The sequence below is a fragment of the Ursus arctos genome, unplaced genomic scaffold (genome assembly GCF_023065955.2).
Source record: "Ursus arctos isolate Adak ecotype North America unplaced genomic scaffold, UrsArc2.0 scaffold_6, whole genome shotgun sequence".
Taxonomy (NCBI): Eukaryota; Metazoa; Chordata; class Mammalia; order Carnivora; family Ursidae; genus Ursus; species Ursus arctos.
The window spans coordinates 59633100-59645967 of NW_026623078.1; positions in this window are offsets into that span (position 1 = coordinate 59633100).

Genomic DNA, 12868 nt, shown 5'->3' on the forward strand with positions numbered 1-12868 from the left:
TCATGCTTTATAATAAAATCCAGGGCACTTTCCAGTAATTATTTGGTATGACTCAACAACAAGAGTAAAAACCTGAGCTTGAACGGTGGAGGGAGGAAGGGAAGCTCATTGAAATCATCACTGTTTACAACCAGTTGCAAAAATTTATGGTGCAAAGTGGGTGATAAAGGAATAATTCCAGGGAAGATACCCAGTTAAGAGGAATAGTTATGAATTCTTTACCATTTTGATGTTGCTATGGAGACTCTTGAACAAGAGGACTTTGACAAACCTTCATGAAATGTGAAGGGATTGATGCTTTAGGATAATATCTCTTAGTAACTAGAGCTCTGCTTACATGCCCATTTTTTTTTTAATGTTGGTAAACATATGGCTTCTCTTAATGCCAGCAATATCTAAGATACACATCCCCTTCACTGACACTAACCATGACTTTTAAAAACATCTAACTTTGATTTTTAACATTTACCAATCATATTTGGACCATAGCTTTAGACATTTCTCCAAATGTCATTTTGCTAAAAACTGTTGTCTTTAGTTTTTAAAAATATAAATAAAAAATTTCCTATAGAGACGTCAGCCAAAAACATTGCATTGAGACATAGGTATACTCTGTGAGGTTTGAATATAAAAACCATAATTGATACTCTCAGGAAAATGTTGAACAAGGAGGTTTCTGTGGAGGTGTGTCCATATGTTTAGAATAATTAAATAGATAAAAGGAATATAACTTATAAGGAGAGAACACAGCAGCCAGAAAAAGAAAGAAAGAAAGAAAGAAAGAAAGAAAGAAAGAAAGAAAGAAAGAAAGAAGAAAGAAAGAAAGAAAGAAAGAAAGAAAGAAAGAAAGAAAGAAAGAAAAGAAAGAAGAAAAATCAAATTAGGACTTCTAGAAATAAAATGTGGAGGTATTGAAGTAAAACTTTAATTTGTGGGTTAAAGCAAATATGAGAGCCAAAAGAGAGAATTAATGAACTGAAAGCTACATCTTACGAAATTATCAAAATGTGTGCAGGCAAAAATGTATTCTTTAGATGAAACTACATAAAGAAAGGCTAGAATTAGAAGGTTCAAGATAGGAATTCTGGAAGGGGAGAATTGAGAGAATTAAAACAATACTCGAAGATGTAGTAGCTAACCATTTTTCAAAATTGATAACTGATATGAACCACCAGCTTCAAAATGCCCAGTAAACCCCAGTTCTGTGTGTAATCTCCTCATAGACATGTCTTTTTCCTGCTGCAAAATGTCAAAGGGAAACAGAAAAAACTTGAGGTCTTTCAAAAATAGAGATAATTAACCCACAAAGGAACAATCATTAGATTAACAACAAACTTTACACAATAGAAATCAGATAATATTGTCTTCAAAGTTTTGAGAGAAAACAAACTACCAAATTAGGGTTCTATAACAGCTAAACAAAAATTCAAGGGTGAGGTTAAAATAGTGTTTCTATAAGACGAAAGAAATAGCTACTTCGTGAATAAGGAAACTAAGCCTAGAGGGAAAAAAAAGTGATGAAAAAGGAATTTGGTAAACATCTAAGTAATTTGAAATAAGAATTATTTGTATAAACTAATAATAGTTTTAATGACTAATTTGGAAGTTTAATAACAGAACGGGACTGAGTTCTGAGACTGAAAGATGGAAAGGTAGTCAATTGAGCTAAAGGATTATTTCTAAAATCCTTTTATTTTAGGCGAGGAAATATATATTGATTAATTTTAGACTTTGTTAAGTGTGGGTGCTAAAAACCAAAGAAAATTTATTAGAAGAATAGAAATGACAATATAATGTTCTCATAAGCAGAAGGGGAAAGAGGAGAATATGGCAACCCAATAGAAAAAAAAGTAAAGAAAACCATTGTTAAATAGAAGGAATACATGCAAATAGTAATATTCCATCCAATATATTAGCAATTAGAACAAACATAAAATGGTTTAATTTACCAGTTAATATGCAAAGATTTTCAGATTAGATTAAAACAGAAATAAACAGGGGTGCCTGGGTGGCGCAGTCGTTAAGCGTCTGCCTTCGGCTCAGGGTGTGATCCCAGAGTCCTGGAATGGAGCCCCACATCAGGCTCCTCCTCTGGGAGCCTGCTTCTTCCTCTCTCCCTCCCCCTGCTTGTGTTCCCTCTCTGGCTGGTGGTCTCTCCCTGTCAAATAAATAAATAAAATATTAAAAAAAAAATAAAAATAAAACAGAAATAAAACAAAATCAAGTCATATGTTACTTGCAAGGGACATCCCTAAAACATAAGAACAAATAAAATTTTGAAATATAGTGAAAAATAAATGCCAGATAAATAGTAAATTGAATAAAGTTGATATATATATTAATAAGATGAAACAGACTTTAAAGCAAAAATTATTAGAGGGGCATCTGGGTGGCTCATTCTTTGTGTCCATCTCTTGGTTTCATCTCAAGTCATGATAGCAGGGTAGTGAGAGTCATGCTCAGGGCGGAGTCTGCTTGAGGTTCGTTCCCTCTCCCTCTGCCCCTCCCCCCTTGCATTCTATCTCTAAAATAAATAAATGAATAGAATCTTTAAAAAAAATCATTATTGGAGATAGAAGCACAATCACAGAAGGAACAATTTACCAAGAAGATATGAGTCTTGAATCTGCGTGCACATGAGCGAATAACAAAATAAAAATAGGGGAGCCTGGGTGGCTCAGTTGGTTAAGTGTCTACCTTCTTCTCAGGTCATGACCTCCAGGGTCCTAGGATGAGCCGGGAATTGGGCTCCCTGTTCAGCAGGGAGTCTGCTTCTCCCCTTTCCCCTTTCCCTCTCCCCCCACCTCCCCACTAGTGCTCTCTGGTTTCTCTCTCAAATAAGTAAATAAATAAATATCTTTAGAAAAATTTAAAAAATTAAAATTAAAATCTGACAGTTACGAGGTGAAATTAACAAAGGCACAATCACAGTGGAGAAATTAAAATAGACATCTCTTAAAATTAATAGCTAAAATTGACAAAAAATTAGCAAAAAATTCAAGAATCAAACAACACAATTAGCTAACTTGTTTGATGAATGTATCTTTGAAACTTTATGCCCAATAAATAGCGAGTGTGTACCGGGTAACAAAGTAAATCTTAACAGAGATCGACAACCTGAGTTTAAACCGATCACATTTTCTGATCTCAATAAAATAACTTTAGCAATCATCATGAAAATAATAGCCGCACCCCTGATGTTCTATGGGAAAATCAGAAAATTCCTTTGGAATCAAAGAAAAAATTATAACAGAATTTAGGTCATATTTAAATCTAAACAAAAATGGGGGAAAAAACCCCTCTGAGTAGAGATCAATGGAATTTGACTAAAGTTACAAGGAAACTTCTGTAAGTGTGAAGATTAGAAAGGAAGACTGAGAAATTAGTGACACGTGCATCCAGCTCAAGAAGTTCGAAAAAGAACCACTAACAAACACAAACCAATGATTAAAAAAATAGTAATGTTAAGAGGATAAATTAATTATACAAATGCAACCGCACCCAGGATTCCCTGCTATCTGAAAATGGAGTGTTCCTAGGAAACTCTCACCAAGCTGAAACGGCCTCAGGTGAAGAAACCATGATGGTTAATTCCTGTGGAAACATATTTAAGCGTTCCCAGACCCCAAAAAGAACCTCTCTGAGGCTTTCCGGATATCTCAGGACACGTCTAATGGACGCACACAACAAAGACAAAGCACACATGCTCCCAGACACAAATCCAAGTCCCAGCAGCTCAATGCTGAGCAGCTGAGTGCAGCTCCTGGGGAGGAGTGGGTGGTGCCGCGGTGGCTGCTGGGGGAGCACGCTGTCTTCACAGGGGCTCCTTGCAAACCAAGTGCTGACGCGGCCTTTGCTTTTGATCTTTTTTTGTGAAAGTGAAAATCCTGTTCAGATTTCTTTAGGTCATCGAAAACAGATACTAATATGGGTCTTCCATAAAAGTGAAGTGATGTTAATGAACTTTTGGAAAGTAGGGGATATTTGTAAACAACGTCAAGTTCTCTGAAAAGATGAATAAAATAGGCCAATCTGTGGCAAGTCTTCATAGTTCTAACATTTCCCTTTTTTCCCCCAACCAGTTGGCAATGATTCATAATTTAACGAGTCAGCTTTTAAAAATACATTAAATTCTCTGTTTAAATAACTGGGGTCATTTTAGTCTCCTCTTAGGATATTGACTTATAAATTTAGCAAAAACAGCTAAACCTGAATTTTATATGTACAGAATGATTACAGTTTACATAGTAGTTACAGTTACATAGTAGTCAATGTAAAAAAATTTAAAAAAATAATGGTGTGTGGGCAACTAGAGTGCAAATATGAATGTTTAATAATTATGAAAATTATGTGATATATATAAAATTTACAATGAGACATTTATTCTTTCTAATAAAGAATCTCAGAATGAACTAATCTAATCTGATCACCTAAAAAGAATAATATTTTTCCAAGACTTGTATGACCGTTAACCTTCAGAAGATTGTCTTGAGATTTTCAGATAATTTATTCGATGGGTATACCGGTGTGTGTGAGAATTGCTCAAGATATTCACGAATTGTATAAATCTATTAGATCAAGAAGAAGGGGCAAAGAAGGGAAAGGAAATATGGTAAGACTACTACCACTGGGACAAAGTATTGAAGTAGAATGATAATCACTATCCCAAATAACCTAAAATAAAGGGACCTTTCAGGAGGTGGCAAGACTATTTGAACATCAAGAGTAATGAGAAGAAACTTGCTCTTTTCTCCACAGTTAGGATTCTGAGGCAGAGGTAGAGTAGCAGGAACGTGGGTCTGGAATTAGATAGGTTCCATCATCTATCACAAGATGCATGGCCTTGGGAAAGTTACTTGACTTCGTGAGCCTGATGTGTTTTAATGTATAAAACGGACCTTCGAAGAATAAGAACAAAACATGCTACAATGTTGTGAAAACTAAACAAGATCGTGTAAAGCACCAAACACTTAGCAGTGGGTGCTAAATAAACACGAGTGCGCCTTACTCTTTCTTCCTTTCTTTGTGTTTCTGTAACAATTTCTCCGTATTTAATGAGGGTCATTTAATTCACTAACACACTCGCATTTGCTATGTTGAGTAAGTCGAACTCTGGTTGCGAACGCTGTTAGTATAAATAACAGAAGTTATTCCATGGTATGTATGTTAATATAATTATGTGGAATAAATGGCTATCTGGTAGAATGTTTTTTAAAAAAATGTTTCCTCTTGGTCAATTGCTACGTATGGTTATATTATTGCTACATTTATAGCTGTTCCAGTAGAAACTTCTTTCATTTCAATATGTAATTTTAGATTTTAAGAACATAAGATAATCAGTAACACTTCCGTCACTGTGATTTTCATGTTTTCTCTGGGAACCATGGAAAGAGATCAGGGATGTTTATTTTTAATGAGAAACCCAGAACATCCTAAGAGAAGCCACTTTCTCTCACAGTGAACTTACTGCCTGCATTATCTATCCAAGTTGTTAGTCTTACACCATTACCATCCTCAATCTTAGATTTCTGAATAGTTCTTTTGTGGTGCCGAGTTTCTTTATAACCGTGTTAATCATCATTGTTATGAGCATTATTTCATTTCCCCACCCTCTAAGAGCAGTATTGAGTTTTGAATTTATTTAACTAAATTACAGGATAAGACTCTGCAATACTTCTATCAAAAGAATCCTGGGATTAAAAAACAAAAAGGAATTATACACCCAGCTTGAAAAGAACCAATGTTTACTAGCTAGTTTATATTTGCAGTGAAATTCTGCATATGGAAATCAATGGAACTCCAGGAACCACAAAAGGCTAATAGCAGAATGTTTAACATTTTTTATGTCACATTGAATTTAGGTTTTATAGTTTTAGATTATTGGATGATGATCTTGGTGTTGACTATTCCAACTTAAAAAAAGAAAAAAGGACTGATGATTCTACAAACGGCACTCTTGCTTTGCTGTTGGCTGTCTGCTAGGCACCACCAACCCCCTGGGCTGCTGGTGGGACACTTTAGGGCTCAGGGAGGAAGGAGGAGGAATGGAAAACAGTAGAGAGTGGTAAGGTAGGTTGCAAAATGAAGGGTTCAAGCTGCAATTAAAGGTCTTAATTGTTTTTAATTTTTTTGTTGTTTGAACATGGGCCACATGAAACATATTTACAGGGTTTATTTTGTCCAACAGGTCAAATCTGTGATCCTTGTTAAAGGAAAGAACTGAATGCTAAGGCAGCCTAAAGGCCTGCTGTGGGATTGCTCTTTAAAAAACAGCTCACAGTGAGGGGCGCCTGGGTGGCTCAGTCGTTAAGTGTCTGCCTCTGGCTTGGGTCATGATCCCAGGGTCCTGGGATTGAGCCCCGCATGGGGCTCCCTGCTCAGCGGGAAGCTTGCTTCTCCCTCTCTTACTCCCCCTGCTGGTTTTCCCTCTCTCTCGCTGTGTCTCTCTGTCCAATAAATAAATAAAATCTTTTTAAAAAAATAAAATAAATAAAAAAACAGCTCACAGTGAGGGGTTCCTGGTAGGCTCACTTGGTTAAGTGTCTGACTCTTGATCTCAGCTCAGGTCTTGATCTCAGGGTCATGAGTTTGGGCCTCCTGAGCAGGGCCCCCAGTGCGGAGCCCACTTATAAATAAATGAATGAATGAATAAATGAATAAATAAATAAATAAATAAACAAATAAATGCTGACAAGGAGAAGATAACAGAATACCCATCTTGCTCAGAGGGAGAAGAGCATCAGAGGTCAGCCATCTGGAAAAAATCAGCAACAGCATGGGCCACAGATCAGTTAGGTCAATGGAACAGAGGGATGGCAAAAAAAGTTGGAGCTAGAGCTGTACAGATACCCTGCCCAGCTCTAATTATCCAGAAGAATCATGAGTTTGGTAAATTCATTTCCTACTGAAAATTATTAATGATGATACGTGGTTTATAAAAAAAGAGAAAAGTAGTTAAAATCGATAAATGATAGACTGAATATAAATATAAAGACAATATGCCAATCACCATCAGGAAATACTTATTGAGATTAGCGTTGATGGGATTGGTTGTCCGGTGAGAACCAATATATTTAAGATGTCTGAATGAAATTTTACATAAAAGGATCATATATTACTTTTTTAAATAAAAATTCTAAGTCTTAATTTTACAACCTGAATTTTAATCATCATTTTTTAAAAAAGATTTTATTTATTTATTTAACAGAGAGACAGCCAGCGGGAAAGGGAACACAGGCAGGGGAAGTGGGAGAGGAAGAAGCAGGCTCCCATCGGGGGAGACTGATGTGGGACTCGATCCCAGGACTCTGGGATCACGCCCTGAGCCAAAGGCAGACACTTAATGACTGAGCCACCCAGGCGCCTCTTAATCATCATTTTATTAACTTCTATTAGGTGACAAGTTGTGGAAGCTACTGGGTTATAACCCATTGAAATCTTACGGTATGATGTACATCTTGGAGCTCTCCCTCTATTCAATTATTTTAATGTGTACTGCAAAGGGGGATTGGTGTGGCTAAGGGGAAACCAATGAACCTACCAAACCTTTAAAACTTGTTGTAGGAAGGAGTTGGAGATTTGGGAGGGTAGAGTAAGAGAGCATTTAGAAATGAAAGAGACAGACTGAGGGAGAAAAAAAAATACAAGAAGGGCATGCCAGAGAATAAATGTCGTGCAGAAGTACTTTGGTGAAGAAAAAGTGGCAAATGTGCCTTTAAACATTTTATTTTCTTACGTGGGATGGGATTGAGTGAAGAAAATAAATATTTTTTGACATTTTATTGTTTTTGAAGTGACATTTAAATTTTGGAATATTTGTGACATTCCACATAAATTCCATTTTAAACACTTAACCTTTTAGGGTAAATGTAGATGATTATTATTTTGTGACATATTTTTATGACACATTCTAGCATTAATATACAGATTGGATTAAAATTTTTTCTCTTTAGTGACAGAGTCATCTCAGCATATCAACCATTGGGAATATTATTTCCCTTTCCAGTTTTCATTTGCAAATTTCATTATAGCATGATATGGTTACCATCTGGTGTTTCTTATATAACATTATACTCAGGCTTTTCAGCTTTGAAATAATAATATTTCAAAGTAAATGGAAATCCTTTCTGAGAATATGGTTTCATGTAAGTAACACATTTATAAAACATAAAATGTAGCTTAAGTTTATGCATATTATACATACTGGTAATATGCAGATAGAATAATCATATGAATTTAGAAATCCTATTGGATTTTAATAGTTTATTATGCGACTTATCAAGTTCTTCAGATTAGCTTTTTTGCTTACTATTACATTATCATTTTAGTTGTCTTAAAGCCTTGAAAGCTCTATAATTTTTTTTGATAAATGGATTATAATTTGTCAGCTTTCATAAGGGTTTCTTAAGCATCTCTGCTGAATCATTACTTTGTAATTATGTAGAATAAGTTTTCCAAATGAATAAGCATGTGAGTTCACCTTCCATTCCTCCCTCCCTCCCTTCCTTCCTCCCTTCCTTCCTTCCTTCCTCCCTTCCTTCCTTCCTTCCTTCCTTCCTTCCTTCCTTCCTTCCTTCCTTCCTTCCTCCTCTCTCTTTCTATATGTGTGTGTATTTGTATGTACTCTATAAATATATATATTTCTTAATTCTCTGTGTGAATTAAGATTCTACTTTAATCCTTTCAACCTTTGGATTCTACTATAATCTTGGTAATAAACTTTGACTTTTAAAATTAAAGTTGTATGTTTCAATTCTAAATATCATTTTATTGATCCAGCAGAAAACATATACATATAAGGGGTTAATTTGTCTTTAATTCATCTTAAGGCATCTTGGGACCAGGGGCAAGTGTACTGCTGGGCCTATGGCTGGTGTCACTCAATGTTTGTTAAACTGTACTCAAGCTGCATCATTTGTCTTACAAGCTCGCTTAACATTGGTGTTTTACATATGTAATACATTTTCATCTTTAATTAAAATAGTCTGAACGTCTAGAAATGGTTTTATATAAACGTAGTTGCATTTTTGGTGCACGACTGACGTATTAACCTCTTCAATTTCTGTACTTTAATAGCTAAATCTAGAAGGTGTACACATAAAGAGTTGAGTATATGTAGCAGACTCCAAAGAGTTTCTCATATAGTATAGCCTCCCAATGAACTATTCATTTTTTAAAAAGATTTTATTTATTTATTTTGAGAGACAGAAACAAAGAGAGAGTGAGCAGGGGGAGGGGCAGTGGCAGAGGGAAAGAGAGAAGCTCAAGCAGACTCCATGCTGACCACAGAGCCCCATGCAGGGCTCAGTCTCTGGACCCTGAGATCATGACCTGAGCTGAAATCAAGAACTGCACACTTAACTGACTGAACCACCCAGGTGTCCCTCAGTGAATTATTATTCCCGGTATCTTGTGTATAGTTTCCTCCCTCTGAATTAGGACTGGTCTTTGACTTACTTGAACCAACAGAATAGGGCAGAACTGATGTGCATAACCTATAAGGCTGGGTTTAAAGAAGCCTTACACCTCTGCCTTAGTCTTTCAAACATTTACTTACTATGAAGGAAGTCATGTAGGAAATCCAGCCACTCCAAGACTACCATGAAGAGAAAAGCCAGTAAGACTCCAGCGATTCTAACCATCTTATCCAAATATATGACTGAAAAAACAAAAGATGACTCCAGTTTCAATCACTGTCTGACTCAAGCAGATGGCAAGAGCTGCCCGGCTTTGCCACTAAGCTTTGGGTGGTTTGTTATAGATAATGTTTGTAGCAACAGATAATGTAAGAGTACAGGACAAGGGAATGAGTATAGAATGGGTAGTTCCCATCTGAGGGGAGGGATGGTGGTGATGGTGGAGAGAGAGTAGGACGGAAGACATGAAGAATATGGACAGTTTGAAAAACTAAGTGGTACAGCAGTAAATGATCCTTCCTTCATGTAAGAAATCCTTTTGAACAGCAAGTTGTTTTTTCTTCACCACTCAATGTTGTTTTTTCTTCACACCCTCAAAGTCTGTGCTTATAAACCTTTTTAGGGAGCCTAAAAGGAGGAGATCACTCATTCGTTCATGTATTTATTTAAGAAAGTTCTGCTAAACTGCTATGAGGTCCAGTGCTCTGGGCCAGATGTGACCAACAGGTGAGGTAGCTGGGCTGTGTCGTTCACTTTTCAACAACAGTGGTGGCACAAGGAAGGAGAAAACATCGATGGCAGCTGAGGTGGAGGCATAGTGGAGGAAATGGAACAGATTTGAAAGGAAAGAGGTGCTTATATGAAAGGAATTAGACAAGGAATATGTTTGAAAAATAAAGATGAGAGGCACAGACAGAGCAGCAGCACCTCTTCCTCTGAGGTGGGTAGAAAGCAAAATGTAAGAATAGGGGAAAGGTAACTAAGTTTTTAATGGAGCAAAGACGTATACCAAATGGCATGCATTATCCCAACTGAGCAGAGGGTGAACTGATTTGCTGGAAGCAGGGCAGGCAGAGGGAGAGAACTGATGCGAGAGGAAAGTGGTAGCTGCTGTGGTTTATGTGCTGAGAATGGGGTAAGGAAGCCACTAGTGATGAGTAAAATAATCGTCGTGCTACAATGAAGGTCCAGCTGAAGTTGAAAATCATAAATCTGTACTGCAGCCAATCACCATGGTAATGTAAAATCTCCCCTAGATGTAGTTCCCAAAGCAGAAGAAATGGAAATGGATGTGGAGGCTAGGTCCAAAGAAGACATTGGGATATATTTTCAACAATTACTTGAGCAAGTAATATTGAATCCAAAAAACTAAATATAAAAAGATTACGCATTATGGGTATTTAAACTAATATACACAGATCTTGGGTTTGAGCTCTGACTCTCAATTCCTGGAAGACTTTGGGAAAATCATCTAGTCACTTAACATTTTCTCCTCACACATAAAATGGGAATATTTATCTTCTGGATTTCTTCGGAGGCTAACATGAGAAAATTTAAGTAAAGTAGTTTATGTACTTACAGGATAATTTTACTGTAAGATATTATTTTTTTTGACAGGAGGTAAAAATTCATTTCATGGATGGCTTCAGTTTCAACTTGTGCGTTGCCCTTTGTTAATGTACCTTTTTATCTGCATCTGTAGAAAACAATTTTTCTACCAGTTACTTTATTTCTCATAGCTACACGTCTCCTGTTTTCTTTTTTTATTTTATTAAGCTGTTTTGTGTCTTTGTCTTAGCAGACCACCAAGAATATTTCTTGCCTTTTTTGCAGCTTGAATTCCAGTGTGCTTTGATCTTTGTTTGTTTTCTTTTCTATGGAAGCCTAATTCTACTCTGTTGATATCCTTTCTCTAAACTGCCTAGTGAAATTAGCATAATATGGATGCTGATTCAAAGATAAAAGATTCTATTGATGGTCTAATTTCTTGGATCATGTTCTTAGAACTAACATTTTACCACATCTCTTTATTCACAGAATTGCCTATTATTTGAATAATTTTCTTAACTTTCATCCATTTACATATATCTGTTTGTGCTGTTAGTTTTAAAACATAGTCTTTAAGCAAGATGTGACTGTTCAACTTATTTTTGCAAGTTGTCAGTAAAATCCTGACATGGATGAGTTTGCTTTCTTATTTAAATATCTCTTTAGTATTTGCTGTTTTTCATTTTTTTTCCCCCATGAGTCTATGAATAACAAGTCAGCATTTGTAATTTTCAAGTGAAAATAGCAGACAGAGTAGCTGAGCTGTAAATTGAAAGAGAATGTGGCTTCATTTGATTGGAGTGACAATTTTCAGTTCATTCAAGGGGGATGTGCTGCATAAAGAAAGAGGCTTTGCAGACAGTTTCTCACCAAAAATAGCCTGGCACAGTTCTGATAATTGGAATAAAGGAATTCTAAGGAAGGTGACATTATATCTAATAAGATGGTTGAGATGTTACACAGAGATAACAGTGAAATGGCTCTGAAGGAACTAAATAAGAAAAACAATTACATTCTTCTTTAAGTATTAATCTGAATCTACACATCACAGGTATGATTAGCTACTTATGGGAATCAATAATAACACAATATTTTTAGCGAAAGAGTCTAGTTACACTAAGAAATCAAATTCCAAATACCTGGGTGTAATCTCATAGGAGTAGAACTGCAGCGTGATTGTGGCTTAGCGGCAATAATCGTTTGACTCCACCTTAGAAAGGACTGCCAAGATTTTAAGACATGGACAGAAAGGGGAAGCCCCAGACTAAAAGGTGTTCTGTTTATCCAGCAATGATTTAACCAACACAAATACATTCCTGGAGAGCTGTACTCTATTTTGAGTAGGGCAGATTGGTCAGGTTATCCATGATTTACAGAACATAGTCTTGAGATTATTTATCAACTGTGTTCTCATTCAAGGATCTTCATGACACCGTCTGGTGAAAAATGTACTTTTTCAGGTCAAGGAAAAGATGTCCTGAATATAATAACTGAATAAACTATTAAAGAGAATGTCTTTCACTGGAATTAATTAATTGACTTCCTGGCTTACAACATTATGAATTTGGTTCCAATGAATCAGTCAACCTGAGTCTAACTCCAAGTCTAAGTTCTGGTCCTTTGGTAATGGGAACCAATGATCTAAGTTCTCAAAGTATAGTCACCTGACTGCTTTCAGTGAGTCCACAATATCAAAACTACTATCATATCCATGTTCTTTTTGCATCCTGAGATATGAGTGATTTTAAGAAATAAACACCTAAAAAAGTCAAAGCAATTGTGTCTTGTTCTCCTTTAGGGAAGATGGTCTACTTGGCAATCTACTCCACCATGGTTCCCTTAAACAGATATCAGCATTTGTGCTAACGTACAAAAAAGGGAAATTCCAGCACCTTTGTCAATGT